Raw genomic sequence first — 23,376 nt, forward strand, 5'->3', positions numbered from 1 at the left:
TTAATATCACCCAATACTCATATTTAAATTTCTAATAGGGAGTCTTTTTTGAAAATTTATTTTATTAAGATCACATTGGTTTATAACATCATATAACTTTCAGGTGTACATCATTGTATTTCGACTTCTGTACAGACTGCATCATGTTCACCACCAAAAGTCTAGTTTCCATCCATCATCATATATATGTGCCCCTTTAGCCCTTTTGCCATGGCCCCACCACCTCCGCCTCTGCTAACCACCAATCTTTTCTCTATATTTATGTATTTGTTTGTTTTTTTATCATCCACATATGAGTGAAGTCATATGGTAATTGTCTTTCTCCATTGACTTATTTTGCTCAGCAAAATACCCTCAAGCTCCAGCCATGTTGTCACAAATGGCACGATTTCATCTTTTTATGGCTGAGTTGTATTCCATTGTGTATATATACACCACATCTTCTTTATCCATTCATCCCTTAATGAGCACTTGAGTTGCTTCCAAGACGGCTATTGTGAGTAATGCTGCAATGATTATTGGGGTGCACATATCCTTTTGAATTAGTGTTGTTCTTTGGATAAATACTCAGAAGTGGAATAGCTGGATCATATGGCATTTCTATTTTTAATTTTTTGAGAAATTTCCATCCTGTTTTCCCTAGTGGCTGCACCAATATACCTTCCAACCAACAGTGTATCAGGGTTCCTTGTTCTCCACATCCTCTCCAACACTTTTACTTCTCATCTTTTTAACTATAGCCATTCTGACGAGTGTGAGGTAATGGCTCATTATAGTTTTGATTTGCATTTCCCTAATAACTAGAGATGTTGAACATCTTTTCATGTGCGTGTTGGCCATCTGCATATCTTCTTTGAAAAATGTCTGTTCATATCCTCTGCCCATTTTTTGATTGGCTTGTTCATTATTTTTGTTGTTGAGTTGTATGAGTTCCTTATATATTTTGGATATTAACCTCTTATTGGACATATGATTTGCAAGTATTTTCTCTGAGTTGGGGGTTTGTCTTTTCATTTTGTTGATGGTTTCCTTTGCCATGCAGAAGCTTTTTAGTTTGATGTAGTCCCATTTGTTTATTTTTTCTGTGTTTCCCTTCCCTGAGGAGACATGATATTAAAAAAGATACTGCTAAGACCCATGCCTAATAGTAAATCTTTATTCAAGGTTTTCCAAGTGTCTAAAATTATCTTTATATTGTTGGTTTGTTTGATTAGCGTACAAAAAAATATCCACTTACCTCATGTGTTTTTTGTCTCTTAAAAATGTTTTGAAACTTGTTGGGAAAACAAGAAATTTTAAGACCCATAGGAAGGCACCAATTCATAAATATAGAATTAACTAACTTTATTATTGATCAAAAAAAAAATGTATGCATTCAGGTAGCCTGCAAATGATTACAAACCTATGGTGGATTTCAGCTCTGTTTATCTGGAATTAAAGCTTCAGTGCTTATGCATCATCCTACTCTTAGTGAACAGTCAGTAGTTACTCAATTTACATTATGACATTAAGCTTACTTTGATGTACTCTCTTTATAATTCTTTATCAGTGGTTTCTACAATTGCTCCTAATAGTACATCTACTTGACGGTAAATATGGTCAGTCACGTTATTCAGCATTCTTCCATAAGGTTAGATTACAATCAGTTTTCCACAGACTCTTTTAATCTCTCATAGCCTACCACATTTTTTAAAATAGTATTGAGTCGATTACAAAGCCGGGTCAATTGTCCTGTAGAATGTCCTAAATTCTCATTTTTGACTAAATATTCCTCCTTAACGTTTTCCTCTATCCTCCATATTTCCTGTAGACTTCAGGCTTCATTAGATTCACATTCAAGGGTTTGTTTTTTGTTTTTAAGGCTATTTCGGAGGTGGTGGTGTGTACTTCATATTGCACTATATTCAAAAGCATGTAGTATCTGATTGTTTCACTTTTAGTGGATACTAAGATTGATCAGTGAGTTCAAATAGTGACAACTTGATCCTTTTTTAAAAATTTAAAAAATTTTTAAATTTATTTATTTTAAAACGTTGGCACCTGAGCTAACATCTGTTGCCAATCTTCTTTTTTCTTTGTTTATTTATTTTTCTTCTTCTTCTCCCCAAAGCCCCCCAGTACATTGTTGTGTATTTTTAGTTTTGGGTCCTTCTAGTTGTGGCATGTGGGACGCTGCCTCAGCATGGCCTGACAAACAGTGCCATATCGGCGCCCAGGATCCGAACCAGCGAAACCCTGGGCCACTGAAGCAGAGCACGTGAACTTAATCACTCCGCAATGGGGCTGGCCCAACCTGATCCTTTTATTGTAAAGTTTTCCATTGATCTTTTACGTAATAATTTTATCATCCATTGATAACCATTATTTGAGTCATTTCCTCCGGAGTTGCAAAATGTTGATTTTCTAAATCTAATATAAACCTCTTATCTGCTAGAGCTATTTGATCTCCAGGAAATACTGTTCATACTGGAAAAGCTATATGAATTCTCAGTTCTTTCCCTTTAATTATCAATTTTTAAAGGAATGAGTTGATGTCCGGCAACCTTTAATTGTGTCCATGAAGTCTTATTTTTTTCCTTTCTATTCCTTAAAAAAATTCTGCCTTTTTATATTTTTAATTCATTTTTATCACTTGGAATCATAATTCTTTTTGATGATCAAATTATCTCATTATTGACCAATGGGAGCCTCTTCAAGTTCTTGGGTTTTTTCTGTTTTTTGATGTGTCCTCATTATTAGCTTTTGATAGCATCTTTCCTCCAAGCTAATCTTGTACCTTTTCTGCCCCAGACACGGATCAGGTTTGCTGCCTTTTAGTGAGAAATGGTACTTAATTTTAGCTATTCTAATAAGGGTACAGTAGTATTTCACTGTGGATTTAATTTGCATTTCACTGATGACTAATGATTTTGAGCATCTTTTCATGTGCTGATTGACCATTCAGCTATCTTCTTTGGTGAAAGTGTCTGTTCAAATCTTTCATCCATTTAAAAAAGTTGGGTCATCTTGTTAATATTAAGTTGTAAGGGTTTCTTTTTTAAAATACGTATTCTGAATACAAGTCCTTTGACAGATATATGTATTGTGAATATTTCCCCCAATATTTGGCTTACCATTTAATGTCCTTAATTGTGTCTTTCAAAGAGCAGAAGTTTTATGTTTTAATGAAGTCCAATTTATCAATGATTTCTTTTATGGTAGTCCAACTTATCGATTATTTCTTTTATGGTTTCTTTTTTTTATGTCTTAAGATATCTTTCCCTATCCCAAGATTGTAAATATTTTTTCCCTATGTTTTCTTGAAATTTTATGGTTTTAGCTGTTATCTTAGGTCTATGATCCATTTTGAGTTAATTTTTGTGTATGGTGTGAGGTAAGGATTGTGGTTCATTGTTTTCCTATATGGATATGCTGCTATTCCTGCACCATTTGTTGAAAAGATTGTTCTTCCCTCATTGAATTACCTTAGCATCATTTTTGCAAATCAATTGATCACATATGCATGGGTCTATCTCTGGACTCTCTGTTGTGTTCCATTGATCTATAGGTCTACCCTTATGCTAATATAAAATTGTCTCAATGACTCTAGCTTTATAGTAAGTCTTGAAATCAAGTAGTGTAAGTCTTTGAATTTTGTTTTTCTTTTTCAAAATTGTTAGCTTCTTTGCACTTCCATATTAGTTGTAGCTTGTCAATATCTACAAAAGAGTCTCCTGGAATTTTAATTGGAATTGCATTGAATCTATAGATCAACTTGGGGAGCATTGACATTTTAACAGTATTGACTGTTCCCATCTATTGACATAGCATACATTTCTATTTATTTAGATCTTCTTTAATTTCTCTCAGAAATGTTTTGTAGTTTTCAGTGTACAGGCCTCATACATATTTTGTTAAAATGTTTTTTAAGTATTTCATGTTTTGGATGTTACTGTAAATGATATTTTAAATTTCAGTTTCCACTTGTTTCTTGCTAAAATATAGAAATGAAATTGATTTTTGTATAATAGCCTTGTGTCCTATGACTTTGCCAAACTTACTTATTAACTTTAGTTGCCTTTTTTTACATGAGGAATGATATTTGAAGACTGCAATCTAGATTTTAGGAATGTTCATTGCTACTGGATCGTCATTGTTTCTAGGGCTTTTCATTGAGTTGTACCAGGAAGAAATCAAGATTACACACTGATATTTCCAATTTAAGTTTTAGATTACTGGGTTTTCACTTAAAACCTTTGATTTCATTTACTTGTATCTGTTTTCTCATGTTGAAAACCCTGGCTTCTAACATCATTAGCATAATTACTTGTTTTAGCCTATAATATACATATATTTGTATCAAAATATCAATATTAATATCATTACTAACATTAAGAATACTGAATGAAGTTCACGATTTTTTTGTTACAGTTCTTCTTATCCTTAGAATATATCCCACTGAGGATGTTCAGTAATAATGCTGTGTAATATAGTTAGATTCATTAATTCTCATTTATTTTCAATTTCTAGACATTGATTTTTAATTTAATTTAGTTTATTATCGTATAAAAATTTTTATTATTCCAAAGTTAAAACTAAATAACCACATTCAGACAAGTCTCATTTCCTTTACTATCCCTTCCATCCTATTCCCTCATGGGTAACTATTTCTATCAATATTTCATTAACTTTCCATTGATTCATTCTGCACATATAAGCAAATATTTTTTGTTTATTTACACTTGTATCTTTGGGATAGACTACTAGAAATGGGAATACTAGACCAAAAGATAAATGCATTTGTGAGTTTGTTGTCTATTGACAAATTCCCCCTCTAAAAGCCTGAACTATTTTGCATTCCCATCAGAAATGTATGAGACAGCCCTAGTTTTCCCACAAACTTGCTAACAGATTATAATGTCAAATTTTGGAGTTTTGCCAAAAGATAGATGAGAAATGGTATTTCAATATGATTTTAATTTATATATTGTACCATATTTTCAAAGATTTTTTTTTTCTGGAAATTGCTAATGCTACACATTTTGCCTTTTAACAGGGACTACAGACCCTTGGAAAGGGAAACGGATTATATGACATGGACTTGACATTAATTATCTTCTGTGTTGAATTCTTGATCAACAATCAATTACACCTGAATTGCATATTAATTAATGTAAATTCAGAGACTGGCTATCTGTATTGTGGATTAGCTAAACCCTATTTCCTTTCTTCCTTCTTTTGATTTATGGCTATTTTACCAATAATTAATGTGTTCCTCATTAGCTGACTGCTTAGTCAGTAAACAACATAATGGAAACTTAACTAAATCCGTCGATTTCACTATTTGCTGGTCATTCAGCATTACAATTAGTTAAATAGTAAATTTCTCTCTGGATTGTTGATTTTAATAACGCATGTTAATTCCCAACCACCTTGGAAAACTGAGTGTTGTCTGAAAGTTACATGTGCCCTGATGACATATGCTTTAACAGCCTCTCTGGTGAATGGAATGAGAAAGGGGGGGTTTGCGTGAGTGAGTTTGCATTTCTGAACTGTTTTTCATGCCTCTGTTCATATTTGTCATTGAGGTTTTGGGTTAGTAAGGCAAACAGTCCTGGCAGGAAAGTGTTTTCAGGCACATGACAGATAGCTTAGACAAAGAGCAGAGCCCTGACCACCGCTGTTAGAAGTGTAGACACCTTCATGAGGGTTTGATTGTTAATGACATGTATCAGCAGCTCTCCTTTTCTTGATGTATATGGGTCATCAGTTAACCACATAATGCCCACGGTTTGCCAGAGGAATATCAGACTCTGAAAACCTGACTGGTAAGAAGCAGAGGTGGAGGGCAAGTGGTATGCACAGGGTGCCCCAGTTGACTTGCCCTGTACTCAAGTAAGGATAGCCCCTGCCCTATGTGAAAGGGTGGGAACACTCTCTGAGAGGCGGGGGTGCTGGTTTCCTGAAGCTGTCACCGTCTGAGTGTTAGTGGTTATGTCTCTTTAGAAGTCTCCTGGAAGAATCTCCTCAGTGAAACTTTCCCTTAGGCTGTCAGGTCCTTGAAGACGAGGATCAAATCTTGCACACCTTTAATCCCTATATGGGACTCATATTTCTTCCCAGTTCAGGGGAAGGGGATCAGAGATGCTGAAGCCTTGGTAAGCTGTGGCCTTGGCCAGTAGTTACCTTTTTTCTCCCACAGTTGTTCCAGGGAAACCAGTGGACTCCATGAGGGCAGAGATTGCATCTCTTTTGCCTACTATTGTATCCCCAGCACTTAGAAAGTGTTTGGCATATCACAGATGCTCAATTTGTTGAAGTCACCATCTTTCTCTCCTTCAGCGGCTGAGTGTCCCAGCCTTGCTTTGGGCCTGTACCGTCTCCAAGTCAATGAGAAAGAAATCCGACTGGTTTAGGACCCCCAACATCACACCTGCATAGGATCTAGAGTAGATCTGCTTAACTGAGCCCAGGGTAAGTTTCAGAGGTACAGCTTTCCTTCTTGTTCCTCATCCCACGTTTTATGTGTCTAATTTGATTGAATGGGATTCTTCTTAAGTGCCTACTAGGATTTGAGTCCTGCCATTAACCAGCCCCTTTGGTGATGGACCATATCCCCAATAGCTCTTGTTAGCCTTCACTCTTCTTCCCACTGGAGTTGGCCTCAGCTCCCAGAAGCCCCAGCTTTGTCCTGTGTCCGGGCTATCCCTGAATCCACAATGGAGGCATGATTTTGACAGCAAGTTTTGCTAGTACCCATTGACTCTTACACCAAGGTCCCCATCAGAACAGATTCCTTAACTACTGGTTCCAACCTGGATCATACATGAAGCAAACCCCTCTCTAACAACATACATGCACACACACACACACACACACAACTTTGGACTTTGGACACACACAACTTTTGGACTAAATTTAAGATATTGTCTCCAGGACCGGCCCTGTGGTGCAGCAGTTAAGGTCACCCTTCCGCTTTGGCAGCCCAGGGTTCGCCGGTTCGGATCCCGGGTGCGGATATGGCACCACTCATCAAGCCATGCTTTTGTAGGCATCCCATATCTAAAGTAGAGGAAGATGGGCATGGATGTTAGCTCAGGGCCAGTCTTCCTCAGCAAAAAGAGGAGGATTGGCAGCAGATGTTAGCTCAGGGCTGATCTTCCTCAAAACAAAAAAAAAGGATATTGTCTCCAATTTGGAGATTGGTTCTATTACCATTATGCCTTTTTAGTCAAAGCTCATTCATTCCTGGGGCTTACATCCATCTCTCTGCCAGCTCGCTGTTGGATTCCCAGTGGATCTCAGGGCCAGGGCTATGTATGGTTATGAGAAAGGCTCCTCTCTTTGGCACTGCACAAGAATTCCAGGGCTAAGAAGGAAAAAGAGAGCCTGACTTTATTGCTTCAATTCACCCTTATTTGTCCACTTCTTTGAAACAGGAGTGTCTTGCTGTCCTTTTCTAAACCACACAACTGACACATATTTTTAAAATTAATGTGTTCCTATGATTTTGTTCCCTGGGCTAATAATTTATCTAAAGGAGATACATGAGCCAATTCTGGCAAATGAAAGGGAAGTGGAGCTGATCTGGGAGGGATATTCTTCCTCAAAAACAAGACAAAGGCATCTAAGGAAAAAGCTCTTGCCCCCTCCCCGTTTTTATTCCCTTGAACAGGGGGAATGCCTGGAACAGCAGAAGCAGACCTCCTGCAACTTCCAGATGACAGCATGAGGACAAAAGCCAGCAGGCTAAGCACAGCAGAGTGGGAAGAGAGCTGAGTCCCTTATGGCATCATTTTGCAGCTGAACTGATGCCAGCAACAACCTGCCTCTGGACTTGTGAGAAAATTTATCTATTATTTGTTTAAGCCTAAAGTTGGGTTTTCTTTTCCTTGCAAAAGCATCAGTTCTAACTTGGAGTTAATTTCTCTTTTTAGCACACCAGTCTGGTCTCATTTCTGGGTACTGTCTCATCTGACACTTATTGGGACCTCACATTCACACATCCCTGGCCCAACGTCTCTGGGAATTTTAGTTTTCCTTTTGTTGTAGCTTTGAGCTCTATACTTTGCCCTGCCCACCACTGGATGTCCACCTGCACTTTTCTCTAAAGAGTTGATAGTTTACTCCAACATGAATATTATGTTTTTAAAATATGGGAAACGATGCAGGAAGGACCTACTACGTGTCAAGGCTCCCCCTCCCCCCCAAACACACTCACATACCAGATATATATAGACCTTACCTCACTGACTCTTCACAGAGGCCCAGTGTGGTAGGTATTAGCCTTCTCCCCCACCCCTTTTATAGCAGAGAAAACGTAAGCACAGAGAGGTTGGGGCATTTGCCCAAGGCCTCTCAGCTAGCAGTTAGTAGAGCCAGTTTTTACATCTACATCTACTGGATCTCAAATATGCCCTTGACTTTCGAGAGACAGGCTTGTATTTGTCAGGGTTCTTAGCTGCAAACAAAGTAGTGCACTCTAGTTCATTTAAGCAGAAGGGCATTTCTTTCAGGGTATAAGGTAGCTTACAGAATTTTCAAGAGCGCCAGGGACCAAGTTAAATGCTGCACAGCTCAGAAATACCCAACCACACCATGGACTGTCAACACAGAAATCCCATGGCTACTTGCGCTTGTAAGCACCGGGCGCCCACGATGCTAGGGCGCGGGGAGGCGTATCCTGCCACAGCAGCCGTGGAAGAATCAAATGCCTCCGCCACAGGAGCCAGTCGGCTGCCGTGCAGCTGCCTCCTCCTGGGACTTTTTCACTTTCCAAGTCTCCCAAGCTGGCTTGGCAAAACCTGGGTCGTGTATGTAGCTGGTCCACAAGGGAGTCTAGGAAACTGAGTTCTTAGTTTTCCAGCATCTAGAGGTCAGGATGGCAAGTAAGAAGGGTTTGGAACTGGGACTGAATGAGCCAATAGGAGGCTCTGCCACAGGCTTCCTTAAAGAAAAATCTTTCTTTATTGGGAGAGCTACTTAGTTAAGCACTGCCACAAGGCAGGGAGAGCAAATGGATTGCAATTCAGGGGCTTCTCTGAAAAGTTCATAGTGTTAGATGAGATTTTTTTAAAGATTTTATTTTTCCTTCTTCTCCCCAAAGCCCCCCAGTACGTAGTTGTATACTTTTAGTTGTGGGTCCCTCTAGTTGTGGCATGTGGGATGCCGCCTCAGCATGGCTTGATGAGCGGTGCCATGTCGAGCCCAGGATCTGAAGTGGTGAAACCCTGGGCTGCCAAAGCAGAGCGCACGAACTTAACCACTCGGCCACTGGCCGGCCCCAAGTTCACAGTGTTAGGATGATTGAGATGGAATTTCAGGAATGAGGGCCGTGATGAATGAATGATGCCTCCGCTGAGCTGAGGAGGAGGAAATAGGGGATACTCGCTACAGGTTGAAGAGTTATTCCTGAAATTTGTTTTAGGTAGCTCAGTATATAAACTTATTAAAATATTCACAGACTTCTTGTTTAAGATGGTGATCTACTTCAAAGAAATTCAACACTTAAAAATTTTGTTTTACCCTCTTTTAAATTTACTTCTGGAGGAATATGGCCAAAGAAAGCCTTTCTTTCTGCTCCTCCATGAGCATATGGAAAAGCCAACCTGTGGGACATCCTTTCTATTTGCTGTGATCGTACATGAGATGTTAAATAAAAGGCCTTTCTCTTGATGAGAAGTCTTGTTGGATTGATAGGGTGGAGGAATACTTTCTAGCTGCTCCCATACCCAACACATTAGCAATGGGCACATTTTAACAACGTAAAAAAACCAAACCTTGGTAAGCTTCTTCATTGATTATTCTATGCTAAATTGTAATTTTTTTTTTCCTTTCAACGGCAATGTTCATTAATTTAATACCACCAGCTAGCTGACAGGTTGTCCTCTAGCCTGTCAAAGGCATTGACGAGTGACAAGGATATTGCTTTTCTTGAAGGATTCTGGGGGGGGGGCTTTTTACTCTCACTCAAAGGGTACTGACAGCAGAGAATGTCACTTCACTGGCAAGGAGTCTCCAACTGGCAGATTGAACATTTCCTGCTGCTGCCAGAAACCAGATACCACAGAGTGAAGCTCTTCTTTGCATTCAGCGTCCTCCCCCCCGCTTCACCCCCCTCCCCACCGCCCTGTTCATTCATTTTCAGAGCCTGTTTTTCTTTTGACAACACTTCCCAGAGAGAAGTGTGACAAGTGTACAAATGAACTGTCTATTCCTACTTTGCAGTATAACAACATGTCTACTGTCGTAAATCCTCAAACATAGCAGCTTCTAGTTCATTTTCTTGATGTATTCATTACAGTAGCTATACTGGGGGTTATCGCAGCAAATTTTCGTTAGTGAATATCTCAAAAGATAAAAGTGTGTCTCTCTGAAGGATTGCATAGCTTTCATAAAGATTACTATGAAGTTACTTCAAACCGAATCATGCTTTTCCTATTAACATCACCTTACAAAGGAGGAATTTCATGCTTATAAAAAGATTAGTCTCAACATGGATGTAAAAACACTCAAGAGAACACAGCAATTAAGAAAAAAACTTTGAAAAGAAAAAGGAACATCGGTAATAACAATTGTAGCACAGATTCAGTGTTTGTTGGACTAAAATCATGTTATTTGAATATAGATCCTCCTGTGTCATTAGGCCTAGTTAATAAGTAACCCTTTTAAAAATCTCAGATCTACTGCTTTTAGCCATTTGTTGCAAAGGGATTTAGGTTTTGCTGTTTGCTCATCAGTTTGCTTAATTTTGTTAAAGACTTCTCTTTGTACAGTAGGTCTCGCTGCTTTCAAAATACCTGATAGATAAAATGCTCGATTGGCGTCTTTCGTATGAGTTTTCTGCTATCGTTGGTGAGCCCAGGACTGAATCTTATTTCCAGAACCAGGCCTACTGCCTGAGCCATAATACATTGTCAATGACTGGATAAGTTAACTTTAACTCCCACATGCTGTGAAATAATCACTGCCCTAATTTTTTTTATTTCTCTAAGTTTGTATGTCAGCATAGGAGGTTTTATTTAAATGGAATAATGTAAAGTAATTAATAGCAAAAGATGAGGTAAAAGTAAGGAAAAGGAAGAGAGCAGATCGTTGAGAAGAAAGAAACTCATAGAAGTTTGGATAACAAGAATGTCTGGTTGAACAGTTGCTAGTTGAGGGCTGGTTCAGCCTAGAGTAGGGGTTGGCAAACTGAATTTTTGGCCAAAACTGGCCCAGTGCCTGTTTCTGTACAGCTCATAAACCAAGAGTGGTTTTATATTTTTAAATGGTTGAAAAAAACGAAAGAAATCTATTTTGTGGCATGGGAAAATTTTAAGAAATTCAAATTTCAGCATCCATGAATAAAGTTTTATCAGAACACAGCTGCTCCATTGGTTTAAGTATTGTCTATGGCTGCTTTCACACTACAAGGGCCAAGTTAAGTGATTGTGAAAGAGATCATATAGTCTGCAAAACCTAAAATGTTTACTATCTGGCCATTTACAGCAAGAAGTTGTTGACCCCTGGACTGGATTTCTGAGTTTAAATTTTGATACTTCTCTCTTCCTCACTTCTCCTTTTCTACACCCCTCCTTTTCTTTTCTTTTCTTTTTTTTTTTAAAGATTTTATTTTTCTCCCCAAAGCCCCCCGGTACATAGTTGTGTATTTTCAGTTGTGGATCCTTCTAGTTGTGGTGTGTGGGACGCCGCCTCAGCATGGCTTGATGAGCGGTGCCGTGTCCCAGCCCAGGATTTGAACAGGTGAAACCCTGGGCCACTGAAGCAGAGGGCACAAACTTGACCACTCAGCCATGGGGCCGGCCCCCTCTTTTTCTATACGCATCTTCGGAAGCCACAATCTGAGCTCAGAGGTGGCATCTGGTCAAAGAGCAGGTCTTGGTTTACGCCTACGTCTGAAGTAGAAGAGGCCCAGAAAGGGCAGAGAACTTGATAGAAGGCAAACCTGGGTTTAGATTCTGGCTCTGCTGGTTGTATATCTTTACTTAATGAATGTCAGTTTTGTCCTCTGTAAAATGGGGATAATACTTCACAGATATGTAGTCGAAAAAAGTTGAATATGTGCAATGCCTGATATATACTATCTTCTCAACAAATATTAGCTTTCTTTCCAGTTATCTAAGGGACAGTGCTCTGTGCTTGTGGTTGTTTCCCTAAATTCACAGAGATGGTTTGGAGAGGAAGAATTCCTTGCATGGAAAAAACCAGGAGTATGTGTGGAGGAGGAAGACATATCCTCTACCTTCTGGCTGGCCTATGAATTAAATTGATGTGAGACAGAATAACAGGAAAAAATCAAACAAAGCTTATAACACATGTACATGGGAGACACTCAGGAAAATTGAGCAACTCACCAAAATGGCGGAGGCTCTCATCTTAAATACCATCTTCAGCTAAAGACAAAGGAGGATGTTGGGGGTGGTGGTTTGGGGCTTCAGAGGGGAGGAAGGCAATTTTCACATGGAGATGGAAAAGCAAATGTTTGGTAAACAGAACTTTGATGAGAGTGGGCTTAGCTAGGATCCTCCCAGTCTACTGATACCCAGAGTTATCTATGGTGATACCCTGTCCTGGGGACAGGCCTTTATTTTAAATTTCTTTTAGACAGTTAGGGGGAAGGTCAAAGTTTCTTTCAGAGTCTTTTGTTCTTAAAAATAATCAAGGCAGGGCTGGCCTGGTGGTGCAGCTGTTAAGTTCTCACGTTCTGCTTTGGTGGCCTGGGGTTCACCGGCTCAGATCCTGGGTGCAGACATGGCACCACTTGGCAAGCCATGCTGTGGTAGGCATCCCACATATAAAGTGGAGGAAGATGGGCACGGATGTTAGCTCAGGGTCAGTCTTCCTCAGCAAAAAGAGGAGGATTGGCAGCTGATGTTAGTTAGGTCAGGGATAATCTTCCTCAAAAAAAAAAAAAAAAAATCAAGGCAAGGAAAAGAGAGACACTTTGGGGTGGCCAATTCTGGTCCCCCACGTATGTCTAGACTTACACTTATAATGACTCTCATTATCCAGTATTATTTCCTTTCTTGTGGAGATCCCTAAAATAACAACAAGATCCTGGCCAATCTCTACATGCTTTTTGACCAAAATGCTCTTAAATTCTTTGACCATATGCTCTCAAAGGTCTACTGCAAGCACTAAGCAATTTGCCATGTTTTTGAATGTTACTCTTTTTTTCTATACAAAATGTAGATATTCATTAAAATTCTCACACTTAAAATGCTTCCATGGTTATATCTCAACTTTGATTTTGTTCTCGATAGAAGCCACAGTGATGACTCAGTTCATTCCATGAACCTTAAGTCTATTTTGCTAAAATAGACAACAGCTGAGCCATATTTATGTCATAATCTAATGAACCAACAGTGTATAAAATAACATTATAAATCTGGTTCTTTTTTTGTGAAGGAAATTCACTTAAAATACAATTTCCTTTTATATTTATCTAAAGCACACACTGTATGATTTTTTTTTTTTGAGGAAGATTAGCCCTGAGTTAACCACTGCCAATCCTCCTCTTTTTGCTGAGGAAGACTGGCCCTGAGCTAATATCCGTGCCCATCTTCCTCTATTTTATATGTGGGACGCCTATCACAGCATGGCTTTTGTCAAGCAGTGCCATGTCCACACCCAGGATCCAAACCGGTGAACCCTGGGCCGCCAAGAAGTGGAACTTGTGCACTTAACCACCGGGCCAGGGGGCTGGCCCCCTGCACTGTATGATTTTTACATATTTTTTTTTTCTACTTGATCTCTAGAGGTAAATATTAAGTTTTGGAAAACCTTAGAGTTTTTGCTAAATAGACTCGGTCCTGATTTTGATAATTAAGATGAGCTTTGCTGTTTCATTATCTGTAAAGTGGGGATAACTTTAATTTCACATTCTTAATTTGAGTTTATGTTTGCATAAAAGAAGAGCTAAGAGCAGATAGAAAGAGCTCTTCAAGTCTGGAAGTAGCACAGAGTGAGAATTCCTTCACAAGCTGATGCAGAAAATAGATCTGCTTCCTAACAATACCCTGGTGGTGGCAGGGTTGCCAGTGGGGTTGGCCATGGGCAGCTGGATACTGTGCCTTGAGTGCCATGGCATGGGACTATGGGGAGGTCCCAGACTCACAGTCTCATCCTGGATATCCTTCTTCCTCTGCCCCACAGGTGTGACTGGTGGGGGACTGGCTGAGCTGGGTCAGGGAAGTTGCTGGAGAGTGGCTGATTCTTGCCTTTTGCCTGAACACTAGGTGTATCAAGATAAGTCCACTTATTCCATCCCTCAGTGTTCTCTCTGTGGATTGGGTATTTTGCCTGTGTGGTGAGCTACAGCCACGGGGTCTCATTTCTTAATTGGGTAAGGCTAAATTATCAAAGGTCCCAAGCATGGAGGTTCTGGTCTATTTTTCCCCTCCTCGTTTCCCAGCCCAATGAAGGCAGCCACTAGGTGTCTGTATCTGCTCTGTTGTCCCAAACTTACCCTCGGGTGGGCTATCTTAAGGTCTAGACTGGAGCAGAGGGAGTTAATATGATCATTTTGTCTTCCCCACAAAGCTTCATCTTCCAAACTACACTTTATCAGTACTAATAGTAATGTTTGAGTTTCCATCTGTCTTATTCCTTTGTAATATTTCTCAAATGGTCCAGAACCCAGGTGGGAAGAGAGGTACTACTTATGAATTGCCCTCAAAGACTTGATCAAGAGCGATCCCCTCGAACGGTCAATCATGACTTTTACACAAAGGAGGAGGAGTGAAATGAATATTGGACATAGTTGTTGACATACAACAATTTGGACTTACACAATTTTTAAGTTATATCTTGATAGATATGGGCAACTGCCCTTAGTTAGAGGTAGGTCAGAGTTAGCTACGCCCCCATCCCTCACTACCACGTTGTAGTGAAAGCAAGATTCAGACAAAGTTAGGTCACCCATACAGATATTTATTGAGTGCGCACTTATCAGCAAGCAGGCACACAACAGTTCATACGATCTGTTCTCTTTGGTTAGATGAAGGCCCAGTCTGTTCTCTTAGGTGCTGGAGTACACCTTCATAAAAGGTTCATTCTGAGGCAGCAGTGTCAGTATTCTGGAGGCAGGATTCGACTAACTTCATCACTGTCTTCAGGCAGCTGAATCCTCTAAATCAATGGCTGGACATAAGAGGCTTAGGGGTTAAGATATGGACGCCATGCCTTAGGGACCAAGCTCCAGAACATTCTAGATTCTTATACTCTGTTCCTGCCAAGAGTGGCTCAAAGACTTCAGCAATCTACATATCTTGACTGCCATCAATTTTACCAGTGAGAACTCTTTTCTAACATAATGATGCTAATTAACAGTCTCCATGCTTATTAAAGATAAAGCATTTATAGAGTGCACTTTCTGATTAGCATGCTGGCTGGCCCCCTGAGGGGTTGGGGGAGTTCCCAACAAGGGCACCTGACTTGGGGCCGGCCCGGTGGCACAGGCGTTGGGTTTGTGTGCTCCGCTTCCGTGGTTCTAGGTTTGCCGGTTTGGATCCCGGGCACAGACCTACGCACTGTTTATCAACCTATGCTGTGGCAGGCGTCCCACGTATAAAATAGAAGAGGATGGGGACTGATGTTAGCTCAGGGCTGATCTTCCTCAAGAAAAAAAAGGAAAGGGCATGTGACTTACCTACCTCACATGTACTGCAGAGCGCACGGCCTCTGCAAATGGCTTCTTCAATATCTTTACAGTCTCGGTTATCAAGCTGAAGGAGTTCAGGGCATACCACCCCAAAATACGCCACTTTGTTGTATTGCTTATTTTGAACAGAAGGCTCTTGAAAAACAGCAAATGCAGGGAGATTTTCTTTGAACTCCCCTTATCTGCCTAAAGACAGATCCTCCAAAAAGAATTCAATTGTCCTAGATCCCTCCCCCTAGTTTCATCAACCAGGGAAGCCTGACTCTGATCACAGGAGAGGAGACTAGAGGTCAACCCCACCCCCAGACAAACTGTGTCACAAACTGTCATATCTCCTATCTATTCTTCTAAGGCCCATTTATCTTTCCAAAAAATCGCTTACTCCCTTCTAAGTGGCAGATCCCGTTGCCCCTTGCCCTATTAAGACTGTATATAAGCTCTCAGATCTCATAGCTTTTTGGGGTATTCGCTTTTTTTTTTTTTTTACTATGATGCCCCATGGATGTAATATTAAAAATTAATAAATTTGTATACTTTTTCTCTTGTAAATCTGCCTATTGAATTTTCTTTCATAGACCCAGCTATCATATATAGAAGTATGATAGTAGGAAAGTCTTTCTTCTCCTACAAAGGTTTATAGCCTTGTACATGCCTGTATATAGAGAAGAAACAAAATACCAAGGTTCTTTTTTTTTTTTTAAGATTTTCTTTTTTTCCTGTTTCTCCCCAAAGCCCCCCAGTACATAGTTGTATATTTTCAGTTGTGGGTCCTTCTAGTTGTGCTATGTGGGATGCCACCCCAGCATGGCCCGATGAGTGGTGCCATGTCCGCGCCCAGGATTCGAACCAACAAAACCCTGGACCGCTGCAGCGGAGTTCGCGAGCTTAACCGCTTGGGCACGGGGCCGGCCCCAATACCTAGGTTCTTATTTCCTTACATATTTAAACTCTCCAGTTGAGGAGAAAATTTAAAATTTGTGAACAATTAATTTTTTCCCATTATTTTTTGATCATCAGTTATATTATTCTTTTTGGCTTCCTTCTCAATGTTTGAACACATTCCTTATTTATTTATTTATTTTTTAAAGATTGGCACCCAGGGGCTGGCCCCGTGGCCGAGTGGTTAAGTTCGCGCGCTCCGCTGCAGGCGGCCCAGTGTTTTGTTGGTTCAAATCCTGGGCGCGGACATGGCTCCTCTCATCAAACCACGCTGAGGCAGCATCCCACATGCCACAACTAGAACGACCCACAGCAAAGAATATACAACTATGTACCAAGGGGCTTTGGGGAGAAAAAGGAAAAAAATAAAATCTTTAAAAAAAAAGATTGGCACCTGAATTAACATCTGTTGCCAGTCCTTTTTTTTCTTCTTCTTCTCCCCAAAGTCCACCAGTACATAGTTGTATATTCTAGTTGTAGGTCCTTCCGGCTGTGCTATGTGTGGGATACTGCCTCAACATGGCCTGACGAGAGGTGCTAGGTCCATGCCCAGGATCCGACCTGATGAAACCCTGGGTCACAGAAGCAGAGTGTGCGAACTTAACCATTCAGTCATGGAGCCAGCCCCAACATGTTCCTTATTATATGTTGTAAGTTGAATGATTCAGAATTTACTTAACTCCCCCCTTTCTGCCCTCTACTTTTTATATTTTTCCTCAGACCAACTGGTAGTCATAGTTCAATTTTGCGCTGTAGGTTTGGTTGAATATGATCATTATCGTAACTATTATTCCATAGGGTCCCCTAACCCAAATTATTCTGCATCCCATCTCTTTCCAAAAATTACAACATTTGTGTGTGTGTATGTGTGTGTGTGAGGAAGATTATTCCAGAGCTAAAATCCATTGCTAGTCTTCCCCTTTTTTTGCTTGAGAAAGATTGTCCCTGGGCTAACATCTGTGCCACACTTCCTCTATTTTGTATATGGGACACTGTCATATCATGGCTTGATGAGCAGTGTGTAGGTCCACTCCTGGGATCTGAACCTGTGAATCCTGGGCTGCCGAAGTGGAGCACGCAAACTTAACCACTACGCCATCAGGCAGCCCCCACATCACAGCATTTTGCACAAGTTTGGAAGGTGGTAACCTGTGTCCCCCAAAATGAGTGATCCAGAGGAGCCCAAGTCAAACTGGTGAGCTCAATAAAGACATAATGGGATAATTCCCTTTGGTCTCAAATGTGTTCCTTTAGAGATTGGTTGTATCTAAATGTTTATTTTTTACTATCCATTCAGAAGAGCCAAGTAGGGCATGAGCCCAATATTATGAAGTAAATGGGCCAAATACTATGGTTTGGTGGGTTAAGACTGGAGCCCTCACTCAACGTTCTTCATTATAGCCTGTGGATATATTGGAAAAATTGCTAAGAGAGCATGCTCTTTAGGGTAAAAGGACAAAGTAGTGTGGCCTGGTACAGCAACTCTCCTGGTGACTTCTCCCCACCTCACAGTTTATCCACTAGGAGTCCTTCTTAGCCCATGCCCTTGGTCTCATAGAAGGACATGGATTTGAGTGCTCCTCTACCTGTCTGTTCCCAGCCACTTTCCAAGGGTGCCACAAGTATATTATCATGGAGAATGCTTTCTATGGAGTAAGACGGATCCTGAAAGCATCAGTCACATGTGAGATGGAGCCAACCTCACTCATTTATCTCATCAGAATTCTGCTTGTCATATCTGGTAAACAATCAAAAGGGTTTGGGATTTCTTTATTTTTGTCTTAAAGATGGATAATAGAATTTCTGGTCCTGAAGTGAAAAAATGGTTTTTAAAAATTAACTTGGTGTGTTGTGACATGAGTTATGTCCTCCAGACCCACCCCTGTTCCTGTCCACATCCCTCGACTACTTGTCCTCTCTTGGGGCCCTGCATGTTCAGATACATGACATGCTCCCATAGTCCGGAAAGCCTGCCCCTCATGCCCTTGCTGCCTCCTGTTTTGTGTATCAATTGCTTCAATGGTTCATTTCGAATTTCAGTTGTAGTAACTGCTTCAGGTATGATGTTTGGAAACATAAACAAAAATCAGCAATGATAATTCACTTGACTGATACTGCATTGCTTAAGCCTTAAAATACATTCTCTAGTTTGTTATTATATAAGTTAGGGGTCTGTTTTTTGACAACCCAGGTTACTAGTCTTTTCACTGGGACCGCTTGTTGCGCCCTTGGTCTGACTGAAGGCCCGCAAAGCTTAAACCAGAATAATTGTCAAAACTAGTTAGGAAAAGCCTCGCAAGTCTCCCAGTGCAATGGGAAAAACCTGGTCTAACTGACGTCCTAGTCATGTCCCGGGCTGTACCCTCTCAGGATGTGTCCACTGACCAAAGCGAGTTGTTTCCATCACTATGTCTCTATTGAGCTCACCAGGGCATGGCTTGGCATGGCAGGGCATGCCACCTTCAAAGCCTGTGCAGTTTGTTGTTCCAGCCACTGGTACTTCTCTCTTTGGGCTGTGACTGGTGGACACAAGCATGACCAATCCACTCTTGAATCATGGTAACAGGTATTTAGATGAGCAAGGTGAGTAGGAACTACCGGAATGTCCTCATACAGTTGAGGTAAGGATTAAATGAGATAATGCACATAGAGCTCTTACCACAGAGCCTGGAACATAGTAGTTGCTCAGTTAATGTTATCTGTGATTATATTAGGACACACATACGCCCTTCAAAACTTAGCTCTAATATGGCCTCTTCTGTGAAACCTCCCAGACAATTCCCAAGGCCATAGATATAAAAGTCATTGGAGGTGCTCAAGACTTTTCACCTTACAAAGACTTTTCACCTTACAAAGACTTTTCATCTCTATCATCTCATTTAATTTTTTTTGTGTGTGTGTGTGTGTGAGGAGGATTGGCCCTGAGCTAACGTCTGTGCCAGTCTTCCTCTATTTCATATGTGGGATGCTGCCACAGTGTGGCTTGATGAGTGGTGCTAGGTCTGTGCCCGGGACTGAACCTATGAACCCCAGACTGCCAAGATGGAGCATGCGAACTTAACTACTATGCTACCGGGCCGGCCCCTTTGATTTTTATGACTGCCCTGGGAGGCTATATAGGTATTATTATTATTATTCCCATCTGACAGATGATAAAACCAAAGTCCAATAGGATTAAGTGACTTTACCAAAGCCACATTGGACATGAATCCAAGTTGTGTGACTTATAATCTACTGTTTTGTCCACTACAGTATTTTGGTAGAGAATATGACTCATAATTTTGAGGCACTCACTGCGGATGGAGGAGGAAGTGGTAGAAAGTCCAGTGAGAGAGGAGTACCTGTGGTAGGAAAGAAGCTTATAATAACAGTTGTTGAACATCATTTCTCAGTTGTGAGGCATTGGGCAAAGTACATAACCTCTCTGTGCCTTCATCTCCTTATTGGTAAAATAGGAATATTGTTGTGATTATCATCGCTATAATTACCCTCAGTCTCCCAGGGTTATTGTAAGGGGTGAATTAGTTAATATATGTAAAACACTTAGAACAGGGCTTGGTATAGAGGGGCATTCAAGACATGTTATCTTTTTAAAAAAATTGAAAAAAAGGATAATGAGTTAGAAGAGAGTCAACCTTCACATCTATTTACCAATTGAACATCAAAAGCTTGGAACTGGGGGCCAGCCTGGTGGCACAGCAGTTAAGTGTGTACATTCCGCTTTGGTGGCCTGGGGTTCGCCAGTTTGGATCCCGGGTGCGGACATGGCACTGCTTGGCATGCCATGCTGTGGTAGGCGTCCCACATATAAAGTAGAGGGAGATGAGCATGGATATTAGCTCAGGGACAGTTTTCCTCAGCAAAGAGAGGAGGATTGGCAGCAGTTAGCTCAGGGCTAATCTTCCTCAAAATAAATAAATAAAAATAAAAGAAATTAAAAAAAAAAGCTTGGAACCGATTTTCCCTAATTATCCAAAACTGTAGTTGTGCATGAAATAAATTGTCAATGAGGTTTGTATAGCTCTGTCTAGCATGTGGCTATGGGCTGGGCATGGCATCTTTTGGTTTGTCAGTATCCTCAGGAAAATGGGCCAGTATATCCAGGGACTTTATTAGGAGAAATCAGAGAACAGATTAAAGAACTATCATGGCATGTGCTTTATACTTATTAAAATTGTTTTAAAAGAACAGAGAAAGCTAAAATGTCAAAAAAAGAGAAGCTAAGAAGTTGAGCTGGGTGTGCAACACAATGCCAAACCATCTAACTTCCCTCCACTGGCAATGAAAGAAAGCATTTCCGAAATGAAATGATTTTAGTAGATATAGTGATTTGTTTGACCTGGTTTCCTAAAAATTATCTGGCAAGCTGTTTATGTAACCATGGCATCAGCTGGGTTTCCATGGTTACAAAAATAATTACTTTTCCACAGTCTTTGCAACAGAGAAGTGTTTGATTATCAGCTTGAAATTGCTTTGTAATCCAAGGAATTTTATTTCAACTGAAAGAACGAAACTTAATGTTTAACTATTTTTCTGGAATTGGTCATGTTTTAAAAGGATAAGAAGAGACAGATTACGGAGATATTCTATTAATTGTGTGGAGTATGTTTTGTTTCTAGAACTAAGCATCCATCCTCAGTTAATAAGATGACAGTTCACTCTGCAGGACCCACGTGCTGCCCTGAGCATCCATGCATGTGTTCCTGATCGCTCCTTTTCCATGCCCTGTGACTCTTCTCTCAAGTCCCTCTACTACCCTGCCTTCCTCTCTTTGAGAAGTTGACTGGAGACAGAAAATAGAGTCCTTCATCTTATTCAAATAGGTAAAAGGAAAAACACAAAGACCTCAGTGAGAAAATTGCAAAGATGGAGAGAGAGAAGAAATATAAATGATAAATAAATAAACATAGTGATTTTGGTCAGAAGGTTCAATCTCAATGATAGTTATCACCAAAATGTAGACTGAAATGACAATAATACTCCCTTTTTGCCTGTCTCATCAGCAAGGATTCTTAAAAGTAATAGTACTCAGCAGTGACAAACGCATGCTAAGCCTGGAGCTTCTTCCGTGATGTGAAAATTAGCACTCAGCCTTCAAAACATGCGTTTTCTTTGCCCAGTCACTCCACTGGCAATGGAGTTTTACCTTATAGGAGTAAAGGTAAAACTCCAACAATAGGAGAATGATCATGATTATTTCTTTTTAATTATTTTAAAATTTCTTTTAAGCCCTTAACTATGAGCTAAGTTCAAATCTAAGGTCTTTACACGTATTTTGTCATTTAGTCTTCATCGGAACTCTATGCGGTAGATACTGTTTTTCCTCTTTTATCCCAAAGAGGAAACTGAGGTACAGAGGACATAAGGAACTTACTTGCCCAAGGACACACAGACAGGAAGTGGCTCCCATTCTGCAGCCAGGCCCTGAACCACTGTGCCCGACTGCCTAGTTCCAGAAATGGCTTAAGGCAGCAGGCAGAGCTAGATAAAACACAACACAATTTTAAGAATTCTGTGGAAGAAAGAAAAAATAATGGTGAGGACATAAAACAAGGCTAGGAATGAGACTAAACATATGTATTATTTGACCTATACACTTGCTAAAAGGAGGCCACAAATGTGCCTACAAGCTTTTTGGCAGCCCATGGATAAAGGGAGATCTGATCAGTTACGCAATTCACAGTGCTCGTGAGATAGGAGCAGACCAATCACTCAGGAGAAGACCAACTATTCTTGGTAATAAGACCAGACACAGATTTACTCCACAAGATACAGAAGGTTCTCATGAAAAGAGACACTGTGTAAGGTCATGACTGATGACCTCAATAGTATCTTTGTGTAGACAAATGACCGCTTCTACTGGCTGAGGCTTCCAGCTTTTCTCATTGGGTCTCCTGACCCAACATCAAAACATGGTACCAGGTGAGCAGGATGTAGGTCAGGCACATCATTCTGTACTGCTCTGGAGATTATAGAGTACCTGAGAGTAAGTGGGCTGATATTCTTTTTATTATTATTATTTTTTTTTTAGATTGGCACTTGAGCTAACATCTATTGCCAATCTTTTTTTTCTTTTTCTTCTTCTTCTCCTTCTCCCCAAAGCCCCCCCAGAATATAGTTGTATATTCTAGTTGTAGGTGCTTCTGGTCATGCTATGTGGATGCCACCTCAGCATGGCTTGATGAGAAGTGCTAGGTCCATGCCCAGGATCCAAACCCAGGAAACCCTGGGTAACCAAACCAGAACGCATAAATTTAACACTCCACCATGGGTCCGGCCCTGCTGCCATTCTTTAAATAATCCTCCCTTTGATAAATGTCATGGGACATTAGACTGAGACTGTGCTTTTCAACAAGAACCTAGAATTCAACTTTCCTATTTTGTCAGACAGGTTCATATGTGTTAAGCACCATTGGATTGGCGATAGAAATGATTTAAAAATGTTATAATATGAAATGTCAATTATGCAGCTCTTAAAGATGATGCTTAGGAAGCATTTTGACCATATGACAAATTTCTCAGACTATAATATTAAATAAATAAAGCAGGATACAAACGTATATATCGCATACGATGCCAGCTATGTTTAAAATATATGGTAGCAAGATATGAATCTTCAGTTTTTCTTAACATAGAATCTTATTTTTTCCTTTTATTTCCTGCAATAGAAGAATGCAAGACACTTTCTGGATGGACTGGAATATCTCGGAAAGAGGCACCAGTTTTCAGTTACTAATTGCTTGGGTCCCAGGTTTGACTGGCCATCAAACCAAGTGGAAAGAAGAAGAAAACAG

The 23,376-nt window shown here is 40.3% G+C and overlaps 1 long non-coding RNA gene across 1 annotated transcript in view; it reads left to right on the forward strand.

Moving 5' to 3' along the window:
- Window positions 1-23,376, forward strand: part of LOC106783295 (uncharacterized) — a 48,556-nt gene extending 25,180 nt beyond the window's left edge. Inside the window, exons 4-7 of the long non-coding RNA XR_011440019.1 lie at window positions 6,322-6,453; window positions 7,655-7,818; window positions 21,249-21,405; window positions 23,251-23,376. This is a non-coding gene — a long non-coding RNA (uncharacterized lncRNA). The remainder of the gene's footprint in view (window positions 1-6,321; window positions 6,454-7,654; window positions 7,819-21,248; window positions 21,406-23,250) is intronic.

The sequence above is a fragment of the Equus caballus genome, chromosome 6 (genome assembly GCF_041296265.1).
Source record: "Equus caballus isolate H_3958 breed thoroughbred chromosome 6, TB-T2T, whole genome shotgun sequence".
NCBI classification, from domain to species: Eukaryota; Metazoa; Chordata; class Mammalia; order Perissodactyla; family Equidae; genus Equus; species Equus caballus.